The following is a 20,444-nucleotide window of genomic DNA, read 5'->3' on the forward strand; positions in this document are numbered from 1 at the left end:
TATACAATCCACAGAAAGTGTAATCCAAAGTTTGCAGGTGGTGAATGGAAAGGTGAGCTCTAAAATTAGCAACTCCTCAATCCAACAGTTTGGTGACTGTCCTTTGTTTGTCATGCTGCTCTCTTATACAGTTGTACTTCCTGCTTCCTGTCATGTGTCTAGTCATATGACAGGCCAACCATCCATTTATTAAAGACACATACACTTAAAATGTTAAGAGTAATAAAATGGCCTAAAAAACATGTAAAACACTTAAAACTCTATAATACATGTAAATGATTGTAATAAATAGAGCGGTAAAACACGTCTTTCTAAAAGCCAGCATATTATATAAATAGTGAAGAAAAGGCAAAAGCTTACAGCACCTGGTATTCCCAGGCGGTCTCCCATCCAAGTACTAACCAGGCCCGACGCTGCTTAGCTTCCGAGATCAGACGAGATCGGGCGCTCTCAGCGCGGTATGGCCATAAGCGAGGGCTGCTCCAAAAAGTGGGCTATTTAAAGATCAGCCTCCGTAAAAGCCAGCATATTATATAAATAGTGAAGAAAAGGCAAAAGCTTACAGCACCTGGTATTCCCAGGCGGTCTCCCATAAAAGTGTAACAATCGGCCTTATCAGCCGAGTTACAAGACTAAAATGGGGTCAGATTTAACTGTGAGAGATGACTAGTGGTTAAAAGAATGAGACATAAAATAAAATTGGTTTAAATAGATTTGGTGTATTTACAAGGTTCACATAAAAGACTTTAAAACAACACGATAAAACTAGGTAAACTCTGTTAAAAGAATACAGTTCATTTGTCCATACCCTAAAAACAGGTAAACTCTGTTAAAAGAATACAGTTCATTTGTCCATACCCTAAAAACAGTCCAAGAACCCCAGTGTGTTGATAAGTCCAATGTGAGTGTCCACCAGTGTATATACAATCCACAGAAAGTGTAATCCAAAGTTTGCAGGTGGTGAATGGAAAGGTGAGCTCTAAAATTAGCAACTCCTCAATCCAACGGTTTGGTGACTGTCCTTTGTTTGTCATGCTGCTCTCTTATACAGTTGTACTTCCTGCTTCCTGTCATGTGTCTAGTCACATGACAGGCCAACCATCCATTTATTAAAGACACATACACTTAAAATGTTAAGAGTAATAAAATGGCCTAAAAAACATATAAAACACTTAAAACTCTATAATACATGTAAATGATTGTAATAAATAGAGCGGTAAAACACGTCTTTCTAAAAGCCAGCATATTATATAAATAGTGAAGAAAAGGCAAAAGCTTACAGCACCTGGTATTCCCAGGCGGTCTCCCATCCAAGTACTAACCAGGCCCGACGCTGCTTAGCTTCCGAGATCAGACGAGATCGGGCGCTCTCAGCGCGGTATGACCATAAGCGAGGGCTGCTCCAAAAAGTGGGCTATTTAAAGATCAGCCTCCGTAAAAGCCAGCATATTATATAAATAGTGAAGAAAAGGCAAAAGCTTACAGCACCTGGTATTCCCAGGCGGTCTCCCATCCAAGTACTAACCAGGCCCGACGCTGCTTAGCTTCCGAGATCAGACGAGATCGGGCGCTCTCAGCGCGGTATGGCCATAAGCGAGGGCCCCTCCAAAAAGTGGGCTATTTAAAGATCAGCCTCCGTAAAAGCCAGCATATTATATAAATAGTGAAGAAAAGGCAAAAGCTTACAGCACCTGGTATTCCCAGGCGGTCTCCCATCCAAGTACTAACCAGGCCCGACGCTGCTTAGCTTCCGAGATCAGACGAGATCGGGCGCTCTCAGCGCGGTATGGCCATAAGCGAGGGCTGCTCCAAAAAGTGGGCTATTTAAAGATCAGCCTCCGTAAAAGCCAGCATATTATATAAATAGTGAAGAAAAGGCAAAAGCTTACAGCACCTGGTATTCCCAGGCGGTCTCCCATAAAAGTGTAACAATCGGCCTTATCAGCCGAGTTACAAGACTAAAATGGGTTCAGATTTAACTGTGAGAGATGACTAGTGGTTAAAAGAATGAGACATAAAAGAAAATTGGTTTAAATAGATTTGGTGTATTTACAAGGTTCACAGAAAAGACTTTAAAACAACACGATAAAACTAGGTAAACTCTGTTAAAAGAATACAGTTCATTTGTCCATACCCTAAAAACAGGTAAACTCTGTTAAAAGAATACAGTTCATTTGTCCATACCCTAAAAACAGTCCAAGAACCCCAGTGTGTTGATAAGTCCAATGTGAGTGTCCACCAGTGTATATACAATCCACAGAAAGTGTAATCCAAAGTTTGCAGGTGGTGAATGGAAAGGTGAGCTCTAAAATTAGCAACTCCTCAATCCAACAGTTTGGTGACTGTCCTTTGTTTGTCATGCTGCTCTCTTATACAGTTGTACTTCCTGCTTCCTGTCATGTGTCTAGTCACATGACAGGCCAACCATCCATTTATTAAAGAAACATACACTTAAAATGTTAAGAGTAATAAAATGGCCTAAAAAACATGTAAAACACTTAAAACTCTATAATACATGTAAATGATTGTAATAAATAAAGCGGTAAAACACGTCTTTCTAAAAGCCAGCATATTATATAAATAGTGAAGAAAAGGCAAAAGCTTACAGCACCTGGTATTCCCAGGCGGTCTCCCATCCAAGTACTAACCAGGCCCGACGCTGCTTAGCTTCCGAGATCAGACGAGATCGGGCGCTCTCAGCGCGGTATGGCCATAAGCGAGGGCTGCTCCAAAAAGTGGGCTATTTAAAGATCAGCCTCCGTAAAAGCCAGCATATTATATAAATAGTGAAGAAAAGGCAAAAGCTTACAGCACCTGGTATTCCCAGGTGGTCTCCCATAAAAGTGTAACAATCGGCCTTATCAGCCGAGTTACAAGACTAAAATGGGGTCAGATTTAACTGTGAGAGATGACTAGTGGTTAAAAGAATGAGACATAAAAGAAAATTGGTTTAAATAGATTTGGTGTATTTACAAGGTTCACATAAAAGACTTTAAAACAACACGATAAAACTAGGTAAACTCTGTTAAAAGAATACAGTTCATTTGTCCATACCCTAAAAACAGGTAAACTCTGTTAAAAGAATACAGTTCATTTGTCCATACCCTAAAAACAGTCCAAGAACCCCAGTGTGTTGATAAGTCCAATGTGAGTGTCCACCAGTGTATCCACAGAAAGTGTAATCCAAAGTTTGCAGGTGGTGAATGGAAAGGTGAGCTCTAAAATTAGCAACTCCTCAATCCAACAGTTTGGTGACTGTCCTTTGTTTGTCATGCTGCTCTCTTATACAGTTGTACTTCCTGCTTCCTGTCATGTGTCTAGTCACATGACAGGCCAACCATCCATTTATTAAAGACACATACACTTAAAATGTTAAGAGTAATAAAATGGCCTAAAAAACATGTAAAACACTTAAAACTCTATAATACATGTAAATGATTGTAATAAATAGAGCGGTAAAACACGTCTTTCTAAAAGCCAGCATATTATATAAATAGTGAAGAAAAGGCAAAAGCTTACAGCACCTGGTATTCCCAGGCGGTCTCCCATCCAAGTACTAACCAGGCCCGACGCTGCTTAGCTTCCGAGATCAGACGAGATCGGGCGCTCTCAGCGCGGTATGGCCATAAGCGAGGGCTGCTCCAAAAAGTGGGCTATTTAAAGATCAGCCTCCGTAAAAGCCAGCATATTATATAAATAGTGAAGAAAAGGCAAAAGCTTACAGCACCTGGTATTCCCAGGCGGTCTCCCATAAAAGTGTAACAATCGGCCTTATCAGCCGAGTTACAAGACTAAAATGGGGTCAGATTTAACTGTGAGAGATGACTAGTGGTTAAAAGAATGAGACATAAAATAAAATTGGTTTAAATAGATTTGGTGTATTTACAAGGTTCACATAAAAGACTTTAAAACAACACGATAAAACTAGGTAAACTCTGTTAAAAGAATACAGTTCATTTGTCCATACCCTAAAAACAGGTAAACTCTGTTAAAAGAATACAGTTCATTTGTCCATACCCTAAAAACAGTCCAAGAACCCCAGTGTGTTGATAAGTCCAATGTGAGTGTCCACCAGTGTATCCACAGAAAGTGTAATCTAAAGTTTGCAGGTGGTGAATGGAAAGGTGAGCTCTAAAATTAGCAACTCCTCAATCCAACAGTTTGGTGACTGTCCTTTGTTTGTCATGCTGCTCTCTTATACAGTTGTACTTCCTGCTTCCTGTCATGTGTCTAGTCACATGACAGGCCAACCATCCATTTATTAAAGACACATACACTTAAAATGTTAAGAGTAATAAAATGGCCTAAAAAACATGTAAAACACTTAAAACTCTATAATACATGTAAATGATTGTAATAAATAGAGCGGTAAAACACGTCTTTCTAAAAGCCAGCATATTATATAAATAGTGAAGAAAAGGCAAAAGCTTACAGCACCTGGTATTCCCAGGCGGTCTCCCATCCAAGTACTAACCAGGCCCGACGCTGCTTAGCTTCCGAGATCAGACGAGATCGGGCGCTCTCAGCGCGGTATGGCCATAAGCGAGGGCTGCTCCAAAAAGTGGGCTATTTAAAGATCAGCCTCCGTAAAAGCCAGCATATTATATAAATAGTGAAGAAAAGGCAAAAGCTTACAGCACCTGGTATTCCCAGGCGGTCTCCCATCCAAGTACTAACCAGGCCCGACGCTGCTTAGCTTCCGAGATCAGACGAGATCGGGCGCTCTCAGCGCGGTATGGCCATAAGCGAGGGCTGCTCCAAAAAGTGGGCTATTTAAAGATCAGCCTCCGTAAAAGCCAGCCTATTATATAAATAGTGAAGAAAAGGCAAAAGCTTACAGCACCTGGTATTCCCAGGCGGTCTCCCATAAAAGTGTAACAATTGGCCTTATCAGCCGAGTTACAAGACTAAAATGGGGTCAGATTTAACTGTGAGAGATGACTAGTGGTTAAAAGAATGAGACATAAAAGAAAATTGGTTTAAATAGATTTGGTGTATTTACAAGGTTCACATAAAAGACTTTAAAACAACACGATAAAACTAGGTAAACTCTGTTAAAAAGAATACAGTTCATTTGTCCATACCCTAAAAACAGGTAAACTCTGTTAAAAGAATACAGTTCATTTGTCCATACCCTAAAAACAGTCCAAGAACCCCAGTGTGTTGATAAGTCCAATGTGAGTGTCCACCAGTGTATATACAATCCACAGAAAGTGTAATCCAAAGTTTGCAGGTGGTGAATGGAAAGGTGAGCTCTAAAATTAGCAACTCCTCAATCCAACAGTTTGGTGACTGTCCTTTGTTTGTCATGCTGCTCTCTTATACAGTTGTACTTCCTGCTTCCTGTCATGTGTCTAGTCACATGACAGGCCAACCATCCATTTATTAAAGACACATACACTTAAAATGTTAAGAGTAATAAAATGGCCTAAAAAACATGTAAAACACTTAAAACTCTATAATACATGTAAATGATTGTAATAAATAGAGCGATAAAACACGTCTTTCTAAAAGCCAGCATATTATATAAATAGTGAAGAAAAGGCAAAAGCTTACAGCACCTGGTATTCCCAGGCGGTCTCCCATCCAAGTACTAACCAGGCCCGACACTGCTTAGCTTCCGAGATCAGACGAGATCGGGCGCTCTCAGCGCGGTATGACCATAAGCGAGGGCTGCTCCAAAAAGTGGGCTATTTAAAGATCAGCCTCCGTAAAAGCCAGCATATTATATAAATAGTGAAGAAAAGGCAAAAGCTTACAGCACCTGGTATTCCCAGGCGGTCTCCCATAAAAGTGTAACAATCTGCCTTATCAGCCGAGTTACAAGACTAAAATGGGGTCAGATTTAACTGTGAGAGATGACTAGTGGTTAAAAGAATGAGACATAAAAGAAAATTGGTTTAAATAGATTTGGTGTATTTACAAGGTTCACATAAAAGACTTTAAAACAACACGATAAAACTAGGTAAACTCTGTTAAAAGAATACAGTTCATTTGTCCATACCCTAAAAACAGGTAAACTCTGTTAAAAGAATACAGTTCATTTGTCCATACCCTAAAAACAGTCCAAGAACCCCAGTGTGTTGATAAGTCCAATGTGAGTGTCCACCAGTGTATATACAATCCACAGAAAGTGTAATCCAAAGTTTGCAGGTGGTGAATGGAAAGGTGAGCTCTAAAATTAGCAACTCCTCAATCCAACGGTTTGGTGACTGTCCTTTGTTTGTCATGCTGCTCTCTTATACAGTTGTACTTCCTGCTTCCTGTCATGTGTCTAGTCACATGACAGGCCAACCATCCATTTATTAAAGACACATACACTTAAAATGTTAAGAGTAATAAAATGGCCTAAAAAACATATAAAACACTTAAAACTCTATAATACATGTAAATGATTGTAATAAATAGAGCGGTAAAACACGTCTTTCTAAAAGCCAGCATATTATATAAATAGTGAAGAAAAGGCAAAAGCTTACAGCACCTGGTATTCCCAGGCGGTCTCCCATCCAAGTACTAACCAGGCCCGACGCTGCTTAGCTTCCGAGATCAGACGAGATCGGGCGCTCTCAGCGCGGTATGACCATAAGCGAGGGCTGCTCCAAAAAGTGGGCTATTTAAAGATCAGCCTCCGTAAAAGCCAGCATATTATATAAATAGTGAAGAAAAGGCAAAAGCTTACAGCACCTGGTATTCCCAGGCGGTCTCCCATCCAAGTACTAACCAGGCCCGACGCTGCTTAGCTTCCGAGATCAGACGAGATCGGGCGCTCTCAGCGCGGTATGGCCATAAGCGAGGGCCCCTCCAAAAAGTGGGCTATTTAAAGATCAGCCTCCGTAAAAGCCAGCATATTATATAAATAGTGAAGAAAAGGCAAAAGCTTACAGCACCTGGTATTCCCAGGCGGTCTCCCATCCAAGTACTAACCAGGCCCGACGCTGCTTAGCTTCCGAGATCAGACGAGATCGGGCGCTCTCAGCGCGGTATGGCCATAAGCGAGGGCTGCTCCAAAAAGTGGGCTATTTAAAGATCAGCCTCCGTAAAAGCCAGCATATTATATAAATAGTGAAGAAAAGGCAAAAGCTTACAGCACCTGGTATTCCCAGGCGGTCTCCCATAAAAGTGTAACAATCGGCCTTATCAGCCGAGTTACAAGACTAAAATGGGTTCAGATTTAACTGTGAGAGATGACTAGTGGTTAAAAGAATGAGACATAAAAGAAAATTGGTTTAAATAGATTTGGTGTATTTACAAGGTTCACAGAAAAGACTTTAAAACAACACGATAAAACTAGGTAAACTCTGTTAAAAGAATACAGTTCATTTGTCCATACCCTAAAAACAGGTAAACTCTGTTAAAAGAATACAGTTCATTTGTCCATACCCTAAAAACAGTCCAAGAACCCCAGTGTGTTGATAAGTCCAATGTGAGTGTCCACCAGTGTATATACAATCCACAGAAAGTGTAATCCAAAGTTTGCAGGTGGTGAATGGAAAGGTGAGCTCTAAAATTAGCAACTCCTCAATCCAACAGTTTGGTGACTGTCCTTTGTTTGTCATGCTGCTCTCTTATACAGTTGTACTTCCTGCTTCCTGTCATGTGTCTAGTCACATGACAGGCCAACCATCCATTTATTAAAGAAACATACACTTAAAATGTTAAGAGTAATAAAATGGCCTAAAAAACATGTAAAACACTTAAAACTCTATAATACATGTAAATGATTGTAATAAATAAAGCGGTAAAACACGTCTTTCTAAAAGCCAGCATATTATATAAATAGTGAAGAAAAGGCAAAAGCTTACAGCACCTGGTATTCCCAGGCGGTCTCCCATCCAAGTACTAACCAGGCCCGACGCTGCTTAGCTTCCGAGATCAGACGAGATCGGGCGCTCTCAGCGCGGTATGGCCATAAGCGAGGGCTGCTCCAAAAAGTGGGCTATTTAAAGATCAGCCTCCGTAAAAGCCAGCATATTATATAAATAGTGAAGAAAAGGCAAAAGCTTACAGCACCTGGTATTCCCAGGCGGTCTCCCATAAAAGTGTAACAATCGGCCTTATCAGCCGAGTTACAAGACTAAAATGGGGTCAGATTTAACTGTGAGAGATGACTAGTGGTTAAAAGAATGAGACATAAAAGAAAATTGGTTTAAATAGATTTGGTGTATTTACAAGGTTCACATAAAAGACTTTAAAACAACACGATAAAACTAGGTAAACTCTGTTAAAAGAATACAGTTCATTTGTCCATACCCTAAAAACAGGTAAACTCTGTTAAAAGAATACAGTTCATTTGTCCATACCCTAAAAACAGTCCAAGAACCCCAGTGTGTTGATAAGTCCAATGTGAGTGTCCACCAGTGTATCCACAGAAAGTGTAATCCAAAGTTTGCAGGTGGTGAATGGAAAGGTGAGCTCTAAAATTAGCAACTCCTCAATCCAACAGTTTGGTGACTGTCCTTTGTTTGTCATGCTGCTCTCTTATACAGTTGTACTTCCTGCTTCCTGTCATGTGTCTAGTCACATGACAGGCCAACCATCCATTTATTAAAGACACATACACTTAAAATGTTAAGAGTAATAAAATGGCCTAAAAAACATGTAAAACACTTAAAACTCTATAATACATGTAAATGATTGTAATAAATAGAGCGGTAAAACACGTCTTTCTAAAAGCCAGCATATTATATAAATAGTGAAGAAAAGGCAAAAGCTTACAGCACCTGGTATTCCCAGGCGGTCTCCCATCCAAGTACTAACCAGGCCCGACGCTGCTTAGCTTCCGAGATCAGACGAGATCGGGCGCTCTCAGCGCGGTATGGCCATAAGCGAGGGCTGCTCCAAAAAGTGGGCTATTTAAAGATCAGCCTCCGTAAAAGCCAGCATATTATATAAATAGTGAAGAAAAGGCAAAAGCTTACAGCACCTGGTATTCCCAGGCGGTCTCCCATAAAAGTGTAACAATCGGCCTTATCAGCCGAGTTACAAGACTAAAATGGGGTCAGATTTAACTGTGAGAGATGACTAGTGGTTAAAAGAATGAGACATAAAATAAAATTGGTTTAAATAGATTTGGTGTATTTACAAGGTTCACATAAAAGACTTTAAAACAACACGATAAAACTAGGTAAACTCTGTTAAAAGAATACAGTTCATTTGTCCATACCCTAAAAACAGGTAAACTCTGTTAAAAGAATACAGTTCATTTGTCCATACCCTAAAAACAGTCCAAGAACCCCAGTGTGTTGATAAGTCCAATGTGAGTGTCCACCAGTGTATCCACAGAAAGTGTAATCTAAAGTTTGCAGGTGGTGAATGGAAAGGTGAGCTCTAAAATTAGCAACTCCTCAATCCAACAGTTTGGTGACTGTCCTTTGTTTGTCATGCTGCTCTCTTATACAGTTGTACTTCCTGCTTCCTGTCATGTGTCTAGTCACATGACAGGCCAACCATCCATTTATTAAAGACACATACACTTAAAATGTTAAGAGTAATAAAATGGCCTAAAAAACATGTAAAACACTTAAAACTCTATAATACATGTAAATGATTGTAATAAATAGAGCGGTAAAACACGTCTTTCTAAAAGCCAGCATATTATATAAATAGTGAAGAAAAGGCAAAAGCTTACAGCACCTGGTATTCCCAGGCGGTCTCCCATCCAAGTACTAACCAGGCCAGACGCTGCTTAGCTTCCGAGATCAGACGAGATCGGGCGCTCTCAGCGCGGTATGGCCATAAGCGAGGGCTGCTCCAAAAAGTGGGCTATTTAAAGATCAGCCTCCGTAAAAGCCAGCATATTATATAAATAGTGAAGAAAAGGCAAAAGCTTACAGCACCTGGTATTCCCAGGCGGTCTCCCATCCAAGTACTAACCAGGCCCGACGCTGCTTAGCTTCCGAGATCAGACGAGATCGGGCGCTCTCAGCGCGGTATGGCCATAAGCGAGGGCTGCTCCAAAAAGTGGGCTATTTAAAGATCAGCCTCCGTAAAAGCCAGCCTATTATATAAATAGTGAAGAAAAGGCAAAAGCTTACAGCACCTGGTATTCCCAGGCGGTCTCCCATAAAAGTGTAACAATTGGCCTTATCAGCCGAGTTACAAGACTAAAATGGGGTCAGATTTAACTGTGAGAGATGACTAGTGGTTAAAAGAATGAGACATAAAAGAAAATTGGTTTAAATAGATTTGGTGTATTTACAAGGTTCACATAAAAGACTTTAAAACAACACGATAAAACTAGGTAAACTCTGTTAAAAAGAATACAGTTCATTTGTCCATACCCTAAAAACAGGTAAACTCTGTTAAAAGAATACAGTTCATTTGTCCATACCCTAAAAACAGTCCAAGAACCCCAGTGTGTTGATAAGTCCAATGTGAGTGTCCACCAGTGTATATACAATCCACAGAAAGTGTAATCCAAAGTTTGCAGGTGGTGAATGGAAAGGTGAGCTCTAAAATTAGCAACTCCTCAATCCAACAGTTTGGTGACTGTCCTTTGTTTGTCATGCTGCTCTCTTATACAGTTGTACTTCCTGCTTCCTGTCATGTGTCTAGTCACATGACAGGCCAACCATCCATTTATTAAAGACACATACACTTAAAATGTTAAGAGTAATAAAATGGCCTAAAAAACATGTAAAACACTTAAAACTCTATAATACATGTAAATGATTGTAATAAATAGAGCGATAAAACACGTCTTTCTAAAAGCCAGCATATTATATAAATAGTGAAGAAAAGGCAAAAGCTTACAGCACCTGGTATTCCCAGGCGGTCTCCCATAAAAGTGTAACAATCTGCCTTATCAGCCGAGTTACAAGACTAAAATGGGGTCAGATTTAACTGTGAGAGATGACTAGTGGTTAAAAGAATGAGACATAAAAGAAAGTTGGTTTAAATAGATTTGGTGTATTTACAAGGTTCACATAAAAGACTTTAAAACAACACGATAAAACTAGGTAAACTCTGTTAAAAGAATACAGTTCATTTGTCCATACCCTAAAAACAGGTAAACTCTGTTAAAAGAATACAGTTCATTTGTCCATACCCTAAAAACAGTCCAAGAACCCCAGTGTGTTGATAAGTCCAATGTGAGTGTCCACCAGTGTATATACAATCCACAGAAAGTGTAATCCAAAGTTTGCAGGTGGTGAATGGAAAGGTGAGCTCTAAAATTAGCAACTCCTCAATCCAACGGTTTGGTGACTGTCCTTTGTTTGTCATGCTGCTCTCTTATACAGTTGTACTTCCTGCTTCCTGTCATGTGTCTAGTCACATGACAGGCCAACCATCCATTTATTAAAGACACATACACTTAAAATGTTAAGAGTAATAAAATGGCCTAAAAAACATATAAAACACTTAAAACTCTATAATACATGTAAATGATTGTAATAAATAGAGCGGTAAAACACGTCTTTCTAAAAGCCAGCATATTATATAAATAGTGAAGAAAAGGCAAAAGCTTACAGCACCTGGTATTCCCAGGCGGTCTCCCATCCAAGTACTAACCAGGCCCGACGCTGCTTAGCTTCCGAGATCAGACGAGATCGGGCGCTCTCAGCGCGGTATGACCATAAGCGAGGGCTGCTCCAAAAAGTGGGCTATTTAAAGATCAGCCTCCGTAAAAGCCAGCATATTATATAAATAGTGAAGAAAAGGCAAAAGCTTACAGCACCTGGTATTCCCAGGCGGTCTCCCATCCAAGTACTAACCAGGCCCGACGCTGCTTAGCTTCCGAGATCAGACGAGATCGGGCGCTCTCAGCGCGGTATGGCCATAAGTGAGGGCTGCTCCAAAAAGTGGGCTATTTAAAGATCAGGCTCCGTAAAAGCCAGCATATTATATAAATAGTGAAGAAAAGGCAAAAGCTTACAGCACCTGGTATTCCCAGGCGGTCTCCCATCCAAGTACTAACCAGGCCCGACGCTGCTTAGCTTCCGAGATCAGACAAGATCGGGCGCTCTCAGCGCGGTATGGCCATAAGCGAGGGCTGCTCCAAAAAGTGGGCTATTTAAAGATCAGGCTCCGTAAAAGCCAGCATATTATATAAATAGTGAAGAAAAGGCAAAAGCTTACAGCACCTGGTATTCCCAGGCGGTCTCCCATAAAAGTGTAACAATTGGCCTTATCAGCCGAGTTACAAGACTAAAATGGGGTCAGATTTAACTGTGAGAGATGACTAGTGGTTAAAAGAATGAGACATAAAAGAAAATTGGTTTAAATAGATTTGGTGTATTTACAAGGTTCACATAAAAGACTTTAAAACAACACGATAAAACTAGGTAAACTCTGTTAAAAAGAATACAGTTCATTTGTCCATACCCTAAAAACAGGTAAACTCTGTTAAAAGAATACAGTTCATTTGTCCATACCCTAAAAACAGTCCAAGAACCCCAGTGTGTTGATAAGTCCAATGTGAGTGTCCACCAGTGTATATACAATCCACAGAAAGTGTAATCCAAAGTTTGCAGGTGGTGAATGGAAAGGTGAGCTCTAAAATTAGCAACTCCTCAATCCAACAGTTTGGTGACTGTCCTTTGTTTGTCATGCTGCTCTCTTATACAGTTGTACTTCCTGCTTCCTGTCATGTGTCTAGTCACATGACAGGCCAACCATCCATTTATTAAAGACACATACACTTAAAATGTTAAGAGTAATAAAATGGCCTAAAAAACATGTAAAACACTTAAAACTCTATAATACATGTAAATGATTGTAATAAATAGAGCGATAAAACACGTCTTTCTAAAAGCCAGCATATTATATAAATAGTGAAGAAAAGGCAAAAGCTTACAGCACCTGGTATTCCCAGGCGGTCTCCCATCCAAGTACTAACCAGGCCCGACACTGCTTAGCTTCCGAGATCAGACGAGATCGGGCGCTCTCAGCGCGGTATGACCGTAAGCGAGGGCTGCTCCAAAAAGTGGGCTATTTAAAGATCAGCCTCCGTAAAAGCCAGCATATTATATAAATAGTGAACAAAAGGCAAAAGCTTACAGCACCTGGTATTCCCAGGCGGTCTCCCATAAAAGTGTAACAATCTGCCTTATCAGCCGAGTTACAAGACTAAAATGGGGTCAGATTTAACTGTGAGAGATGACTAGTGGTTAAAAGAATGAGACATAAAAGAAAATTGGTTTAAATAGATTTGGTGTATTTACAAGGTTCACATAAAAGACTTTAAAACAACACAATAAAACTAGGTAAACTCTGTTAAAAGAATACAGTTCATTTGTCCATACCCTAAAAACAGGTAAACTCTGTTAAAAGAATACAGTTCATTTGTCCATACCCTAAAAACAGTCCAAGAACCCCAGTGTGTTGATAAGTCCAATGTGAGTGTCCACCAGTGTATATACAATCCACAGAAAGTGTAATCCAAAGTTTGCAGGTGGTGAATGGAAAGGTGAGCTCTAAAATTAGCAACTCTTTCATCGATGGATACTTTTCAATCCAAGCCAAAACGTCATCATCGAACGTGATTGAGAACCGCAATGAAGGTGTTTACAAATGTGAGTATTACAAACCAAAACACGGTTCCCTGTCTTAAAAATCATATTTGTTGAGCTACTTTATCGTAAACTGTTGATTTGCATAAGGTGCCAAGATGTTATACAGTAGCCTATGCTATAGTCAGTGTTGTGCAAGTTACTTCCAAAACGTAATACATTATATATTACTAGTTATTGTCTTTTAATAGTAATTAGTTACATTACAATATTACTGTCTCTAAATTGTAATGCGTTACACTACTTTTAAGTTACTGTTGAGTTACTTTCATCAAATTATCCACAGATTATAAAATGCCAAAAAAAAGTTTAGAGCTGCTCATTATACATGAAGTTTAGGATAGCTAGCATAAAATTATAAAAACATATTTAGGTAGGCCTACCGGTATGTCTATTAATGTTACGTTGTAGTTTAGGTTAAACATGGATAAGCACAAAACTCATTAATACTTTCAGAAATAACACCGATAAATAAAGCAAAGTGTTATAATGTACAATCATTAAACACAATGAATAGCCTATAGGCTATTTTAAATGGTTTTCAGAACAAAACAAGAATGAAGAATACAAGTTGCTAAACAAGCCAAAACGAATGAGGGTAAAAGCAAAACTAAAAACAAACAGCGTTGTTCTCGTGCAGCCTACCTCTCTCATTCTGCATCAATCCAATTAAATGTGTCCATATTCGTGATGTATTTGAATGCTAAACTATTATGTAAACCAGGATTTGTACTTAACGCGCTTATAAAACATCCTCCTCACATGAGCAAATATGTGTTTGGCTCGAGCTCAGGCTGACGGCACGGATACTATGCAGTACGCACTATTTCATTTGACCAGTGACTGTATTTTATTCTTATAATTAACAGACTGCAACTTTTGCAACGCTGTGTGTGCGTGAGGCGCCGGGGCAATCGAATAGCGGAATAACTCTGTCATTTTTGGTCATGCAGATCATTTAAAACTGCAGTGTGTTTACTTTTATTTCTGTCATCTCGGTTTCCTTTCCGTGAACTTTCGTAGAGCGCCACTCCACACAAAAGTGAACCAAACTCAGCAGCATATGTCACTCAGTCTTTTCGTTTTGAAAATCAGATATATTTCGCGTATTCATCCATTTTATATGCGGACTATGATTTAATAAAAACAGATTTTGTCATTTTTAGCTTAATTTTTGTTGCTTATGCGCTCGTCCGTCATTTTTTCTCTTCTCCGACTCCGCAGCTCTCATCATTAGTTTAGTGTTACGTGGCACCAGTCTAGATGTTTCTAGGAGTTACTCGTGCTGTTTCTCCATAACGGGAGTGCGTCCATCTCATAAATTTAGAATTTGTCTCTGCAGTCATCTCAACCATCGAATTCCAGCAACAGGAAGACAAAATATTTTACTAGTGGACTTTTTTTAATTCACAAATTAATTTTGAGTTAAAATATGTTGATGTAACTTGCGTTACTGAGATTGTAACGAGTAATATTATTACCCAAATTGTATTAGTAATGCGTTATATTACCGCGTTACAGCAAAAAGTAATAAACTACTGTAACATATTACTTTTGTAATGCGTTACTCCCAACACTGGCTATAGTATATTTGTGATTTCGCTGTTAAAACATGTTTTATGACATATAGCGAACATTAAACTCCAGGAAATACACGTACGTCTTCAAAAGCGGATTTACATAAAACATACATTTTAAAGACATTAATGTCTACTTAACAAATGACAGGAAAATGTTCTAGAGCACATCACAACACGAAACTTCTGAGTAAGTGATGGACGCCATGTGAGAATTCACTGTCACTGCTTTACATTAATGTAAATATAAATGTAAATATAGTAGGCCTAACTGAACTTCAAACTCATTTCAAACAGAGCTATAACAGAACTTTTCTGATTCTTGATTTATGTGCCTTTGTTGCAGATCTTTTGTGGTGGAGCAGGACCTGAAAGGAAAGGTGACTGCAGCATTTTTGGGGAAAAGAAAAATTGATCATTTTGTAACTTCCAATACAGAGATCTGATGACATTGTGCTGTTAAAATGACAGCTTTTGTAATATATTTGTGCATCTTTTTATGATCTGAAATGTCTGCAGACTGGTGTGTGCAGTAAGAAAGGAGAAATCCACAGAAGCATCCTGGAAATGGTCTAGTGCCATCGATGAGACCCTCCATCACTCCACCTGCCCTTTGCCTCATCTGGACAAGATGTTGCAGTGGTCTCTTCATCCTCAGTAGAAAAGACTAAAAGACCAATATGTTTAAATAAAGCTTTGTTCCATGTGTAGTTATTTATGTACATGGTTACTTTTATTATTTTACTAATTTATTCATGTTTCCTGATGTCGTCAGTAAATAAAATATAAGATTTTCATAAGCGTATGCATTTATTCATTACTTCATAGAAAAAAAAAAAACATTATGCTTGTTTAAATATCATTAATTATTATTCAGCATTTATCTTTATTATTGTTGGTAAGTGTTGGAGTGGGCTAACAATGCAGTCTAAAGTTATTTTAATTTCTAAGTAGTAATACTTACATTTTTAGTAATACAGAATTTTTAATTCCATACAAACTCAGGGAAAGACTTAAGTATCTTTAACAAAGAACAATCATGACAGAAAACATAACTATAATAGGTTCTCTTACGAGAGGTCACTCCTACTGCGTAGCTTACGCTAGGGGAAAATCCTTTCCGCGAGAGATATTGAAGCCAAAAAATTATCCTTAATTTTGTATTAATGTAAAACGCGTTGCCGCAGTGAGCAGACATAGGCGAGGCGTGCTGCGTGCCTATTGGCTGCTCTGCAGCAACTGCAGCACCTATCGAGCGAGGCTTGGCGCGAAGTCCGCTCCAATGAGCGCCTTTCGCGCCTGATACGTCATCTCCCGCCGAAAGTGGCGTGATCTCAGCCTATAAATATCGCTCGCAGGTAGCTACACTCTGATTTTTTCATCCTTCACGCGACGCCTTCGCATCGCTGGAGCTGGAGAAGAAGCCGCCGTCGACTGGAAGCTCATCAGCGGGACGAGTCTGAAGCTGCTGGCCACGCCGCCTTCCTGCCTTCCTGCTGCGCTTTCCGGCGCTCATATCCTTTACAAAACTTTATTACTAAAAGAGCTGCGTCTTTTTAAAGATGCCCTCCTGCGACTCATGTGGAGTCGCACTCAGCGACGGGGACCGCCACGCCGTGTGCGTTTCCTGCCTGGGTGAAGACCACGCTGTGATAGCGCTCGCCGAGGGAGGATGCCCTCAGTGCGAGTCTATGGCCATGGCGACTCTGAGGGCTCGCCTGGCCTTCTTTTCACAGTCTTCTCCTAAGCCGGCTGTGGTGCCGCGCCGTAAAAAGCGCCGTGCCCAGCGGCTGCCGGAATCGTCCTCCAGCCGTCAAAGCTCGCCGGCGCGCCCGCTAGCTTCACCCGCCTTCACTTTCTCGGTGCAGGATTTGGAGCAGCCGCTGCCAGCCGCTGCCCCCGCTGCTTGCGCCGTCGAGATGTGGGAAACGGAGGAGAAGGAGGACTCCTGTTCGCTGGCTGCGTCAGGCAGTGAGGACTGGGCGAACTCCGTGGACGTCGCCCCCCCTGCTCACGCCCCTCCCAGCACGAGAGCCTCTATAGAGTCGGAGCTCCTGAGGATTTTGACCCAAGCCACGGCGAGCCTGGGCTTGGAATGGTCCTCACCAGAGCAGCCTGCTCACAACCGGCTGGACGGCCGGTTCCTGCCTAAAGGAGAGCGGACGTCGCAAGCTAAGCCCGCCCCTTTCCTTCCCGAACTCCACCAGGAGCTGACAAAGTCCTGGGGCGCCCCCTACTCAGCGAGAGTGCGCCCATCCTCCTCCCCGGCGTTCTCCGTGGTTGACGGCGCCGAGAGCAAAGGATACCTGTCTATTCCTCCTGTGGAAGAGGCGATAGCAGCACACTTATGCCCGCCCTCCGCTGGACGGCGTGCTAAGCCGGCGCTGCCGTCAAAAGCCTGCAGACAAACGTCCAGTCTGCTCCACCGAGCCTTCGCCGCGGCGGGACAGGCCGCCTCAGCGTTGCACACCATGGCCACGCTGCAGATCTTCCAGGCTGACCTTCTCCAAAAGCTGGACGAGGAAGGCCCTGACGCGATCTGCGTGCCGGATTTGAGGAGCGCCACGGACCTCGCTCTCCGTGCCACCAAATCGGCAGCTCAGGCTATCGGACGCAACATGGCGGCGCTGACAGTGACAGAGAGGCACTTGTGGCTCACGCTCTCAGAGATGGCGGAGACCGAGCGTACAGCCTTTCTCGACGCGCCGTTTGCGACAACGGGTCTGTTCGGCGCTTCCCTGAAGGACTTCACGGAGAGGTTTGCGGAGGTTCAGAAGACTTCTCAGGCAATGAAGCACTTCTTGCCCAAGCGGTCTAGCTCCGCCGGACGCCCAAAGCCGCCAGCGCAGAGCGCCAGACCTCAGCATCAGCCTGCCGCAGCCGTCTCTCAACGTCAGCAGACGCAGGGAGCGAGACCTCGATCACGCTCTGCAGGCCGCCGCCACGGAGAGCGCGCTCAGAGGCCCAAGGTTGAGCTCAAACCTAATCCTCCGAAGCAGGCCTAGTACCGCTAGGAAAACGCCGGTGCGCGAGTCCCGCGGCTGCCAGACTCCCACCAAAAGTATTCGCTCGCTCAGCTCCAGGAAATGCGGCTGTTCCAGCATTATCCGCAGTCATCAGGCCGGCGCTGCAGCCCGCCTGTCTGCACTCAACAGCCGTTCTCACGGCTACCCAAATAAATCCTCAAAAGAGTATAATTTCGGGTATTACGGCCACGGCCGAAAGTGTTTTGTGTGTAGCACGCATGTCCACTGTCCAGTTGCCATCACTGCACATAAGCACACCCTGTCATTCAAGCCCCGCGCTCATAAAGTCGACCCAAATCGACTGCGCTTCACATGTGGTATATGTGCCCACCCTAGAGTGCCCACACATACTACATCAGGCAGGTCTTACGGTTTCTGTAAAAACGAAACCGGACGACGCCCAGCCTACGAGGCTAAAAGCTGCATCGAATGTGTTAAATGTGCCCGTTACCACGCAACCACATATACACACAGAGAAAGCAGTCCCCGCGGTCAGCGTACCCCGAGCCTTACGTGTCACAGACACCGAAGCAGCTCCATTAGCAACAGATCGGAGCGCGCTTCGCACCCACCCCCTCGCACTACATGCAGATGCCTGGGAAAGACTCCCAGGGGTCTCAAAATGGGTGCTGGACACTGTAAAGACAGGCTATTCGCTCCAGTTTCGACGACTCCCTCGCCGTTACACGGCGCGCGTCGAGACTATGATAAAGGCAGATGCAGCACACCTGCTACGAGCCGAAGTGACCACATTATTGAGCAAAGGTGTCATAGAACCCCTGTCTCAAGGTCAGAGCGAAGGAGGGCTGTACAGCAAATATTTTCTGATACCGAAAAAAGGTGGAGGAGTCAGGCCCATACTAGATCTAAGGCAACTGAACAAAGCGCTAGTGAAGCGAAAGTTCAGAATGCTCACAACCAAGAAAATCCTCGCGCAAGTGTGCCGAGGAGACTGGTTTGTGTCAGTGGATCTGAAAGACGCGTATTTTCAAATACAGATAGCGTCGCGTCACAGGCGATTTTTGAGATTCGCCTTCGAGGGCCAAGCTTATCAGTACACAGTCCTGCCATTCGGTTTGTCCCTAGCACCCCGTATATTTACGAAGTGCATGGATGCAGCGCTCGCCCCGCTCAGACAGAAAGGCGTGCGCATACTGAATTATTTGGACGACTGGCTGATACTAGCGCAATCTCACTCATTGCTCAGGGAACACACGATCATGTTACTCGATCACCTCGAGAACTTGGGTCTGAAGGTCAACTGGGAGAAAAGCTCGCTGAACCCCAGCCAGAATATCTCCTTCCTGGGCATAGAATTAGACTCTCTGGCAATGAAAGCGAAGCTTTCGCCAGTACGAGCGCTGAGCGTTCAGAGCGCAGTGAGCGCGCTCTGCCACAGCAAGTCTGCCCCGCTCAAAACCTTTCAAAGAGTGCTAGGTCTTATGGCTTCAGCTTCATCAGTTCTGCAGTTAGGGGTGCTTTGCATGCGCCCACTGCAGCGCTGGCTGAAAGCGCGCGTGCCGCGCCGAGCGTGGGCGTCCGGTCAGCTCTGTCTCACGATCAATCAGAGCTGCGTTACAGCCCTGAGACCGTGGAAGGCAGCCGACTGGTACCGAAAGGGTGTCACTCTAGAGAGACCCTCGAGGGTGAAAGTAGTGTCCACGGACGCATCCACCTCGGGATGGGGGGCTCTGCTAGAGGGCAGACCAGCGTTCGGCCTATGGTCAGAATGAGAGAAGTCACTGCACATCAACTGCCTCGAAATGATAGCAGTGGAGAATGCGCTGACATATTTTCTTCCCCTATTGAAGGGAAGTCATGTTTTAGTCCGCTCCGACAACACATCGGTAGTGGCTTACATAAATCGCCAGGGCGGGCTCAGGTCCAGAAACCTTCATGCACTGGCAGAACGCCATCTGGTATGGGCTCATCGCAACCTGGGCTCGCTAAGGGCAGCGCACGTACGGGGGACCCTAAATGTAGGACCAGACAGACTGTCCAGGAACATTATTCCGGCAGGCGAATGGTCGCTGCACCCCCAAACGGTGCAGCTATTATGGAAGACATTCGGCAGAGCGGAGATAGATCTATTTGCATCTCAGGACAACGCTCGCTGCCCAGAATTCTTTTCCAAAACCAAGGACGCGCTAGCTCATACGTGGCCCCGCCGTCCTCTGTATGCTTTTCCCCCGGTCTCTCTCCTCCCACAAGTGATAGAGAGAGTGAAAGAGGAAAAATGTGCAATTCTGCTGATAGCGCCGTTTTGGGGAAACCAGACTTGGTTCCCAGCGCTGATGCAGATGACGAGCATCGCTCCGTGGCCAATTCCT

At 42.9% G+C, this 20,444-nt stretch overlaps 20 non-coding genes and 1 pseudogene across 20 annotated transcripts; 1 reads left to right on the forward strand and 20 right to left on the reverse strand.

Annotated features, from left to right (window-relative positions):
- The window catches only part of LOC141326063 (uncharacterized), a 208,060-nt pseudogene that overhangs the window by 141,439 nt on the left and 46,177 nt on the right, over window positions 1-20,444 (forward strand).
- On the reverse strand, window positions 354-472 carry LOC141327622 (5S ribosomal RNA). The gene has a single exon (XR_012354905.1). It is a non-coding gene; the product is annotated as a 5S ribosomal RNA (ribosomal RNA).
- LOC141327681 (5S ribosomal RNA) lies at window positions 1,274-1,392 on the reverse strand. The gene has a single exon (XR_012354960.1). It is a non-coding gene; the product is annotated as a 5S ribosomal RNA (ribosomal RNA).
- Window positions 1,477-1,595, reverse strand: LOC141327623 (5S ribosomal RNA). Its single transcript, XR_012354906.1, has one exon. It is a non-coding gene; the product is annotated as a 5S ribosomal RNA (ribosomal RNA).
- On the reverse strand, window positions 1,680-1,798 carry LOC141327625 (5S ribosomal RNA). Its single transcript, XR_012354907.1, has one exon. It is a non-coding gene; the product is annotated as a 5S ribosomal RNA (ribosomal RNA).
- Window positions 2,600-2,718, reverse strand: LOC141327626 (5S ribosomal RNA). Its single transcript, XR_012354908.1, has one exon. It is a non-coding gene; the product is annotated as a 5S ribosomal RNA (ribosomal RNA).
- Window positions 3,513-3,631, reverse strand: LOC141327628 (5S ribosomal RNA). The gene has a single exon (XR_012354910.1). It is a non-coding gene; the product is annotated as a 5S ribosomal RNA (ribosomal RNA).
- On the reverse strand, window positions 4,426-4,544 carry LOC141327629 (5S ribosomal RNA). Its single transcript, XR_012354911.1, has one exon. It is a non-coding gene; the product is annotated as a 5S ribosomal RNA (ribosomal RNA).
- On the reverse strand, window positions 4,629-4,747 carry LOC141327630 (5S ribosomal RNA). The gene has a single exon (XR_012354912.1). It is a non-coding gene; the product is annotated as a 5S ribosomal RNA (ribosomal RNA).
- LOC141326570 (5S ribosomal RNA) lies at window positions 5,550-5,668 on the reverse strand. The gene has a single exon (XR_012353927.1). It is a non-coding gene; the product is annotated as a 5S ribosomal RNA (ribosomal RNA).
- LOC141327682 (5S ribosomal RNA) lies at window positions 6,470-6,588 on the reverse strand. The gene has a single exon (XR_012354961.1). It is a non-coding gene; the product is annotated as a 5S ribosomal RNA (ribosomal RNA).
- Window positions 6,673-6,791, reverse strand: LOC141327631 (5S ribosomal RNA). Its single transcript, XR_012354913.1, has one exon. It is a non-coding gene; the product is annotated as a 5S ribosomal RNA (ribosomal RNA).
- LOC141327632 (5S ribosomal RNA) lies at window positions 6,876-6,994 on the reverse strand. The gene has a single exon (XR_012354914.1). It is a non-coding gene; the product is annotated as a 5S ribosomal RNA (ribosomal RNA).
- Window positions 7,796-7,914, reverse strand: LOC141327633 (5S ribosomal RNA). Its single transcript, XR_012354915.1, has one exon. It is a non-coding gene; the product is annotated as a 5S ribosomal RNA (ribosomal RNA).
- Window positions 8,709-8,827, reverse strand: LOC141327634 (5S ribosomal RNA). The gene has a single exon (XR_012354916.1). It is a non-coding gene; the product is annotated as a 5S ribosomal RNA (ribosomal RNA).
- Window positions 9,622-9,740, reverse strand: LOC141326741 (5S ribosomal RNA). Its single transcript, XR_012354093.1, has one exon. It is a non-coding gene; the product is annotated as a 5S ribosomal RNA (ribosomal RNA).
- On the reverse strand, window positions 9,825-9,943 carry LOC141327635 (5S ribosomal RNA). Its single transcript, XR_012354917.1, has one exon. It is a non-coding gene; the product is annotated as a 5S ribosomal RNA (ribosomal RNA).
- Window positions 11,463-11,581, reverse strand: LOC141327683 (5S ribosomal RNA). The gene has a single exon (XR_012354962.1). It is a non-coding gene; the product is annotated as a 5S ribosomal RNA (ribosomal RNA).
- Window positions 11,666-11,784, reverse strand: LOC141327870 (5S ribosomal RNA). Its single transcript, XR_012355140.1, has one exon. It is a non-coding gene; the product is annotated as a 5S ribosomal RNA (ribosomal RNA).
- On the reverse strand, window positions 11,869-11,987 carry LOC141326680 (5S ribosomal RNA). The gene has a single exon (XR_012354035.1). It is a non-coding gene; the product is annotated as a 5S ribosomal RNA (ribosomal RNA).
- LOC141327686 (5S ribosomal RNA) lies at window positions 12,790-12,908 on the reverse strand. The gene has a single exon (XR_012354965.1). It is a non-coding gene; the product is annotated as a 5S ribosomal RNA (ribosomal RNA).

The sequence above is a fragment of the Garra rufa genome, chromosome 2 (genome assembly GCF_049309525.1).
Source record: "Garra rufa chromosome 2, GarRuf1.0, whole genome shotgun sequence".
In the NCBI taxonomy this organism is placed as follows: domain Eukaryota; kingdom Metazoa; phylum Chordata; class Actinopteri; order Cypriniformes; family Cyprinidae; genus Garra; species Garra rufa.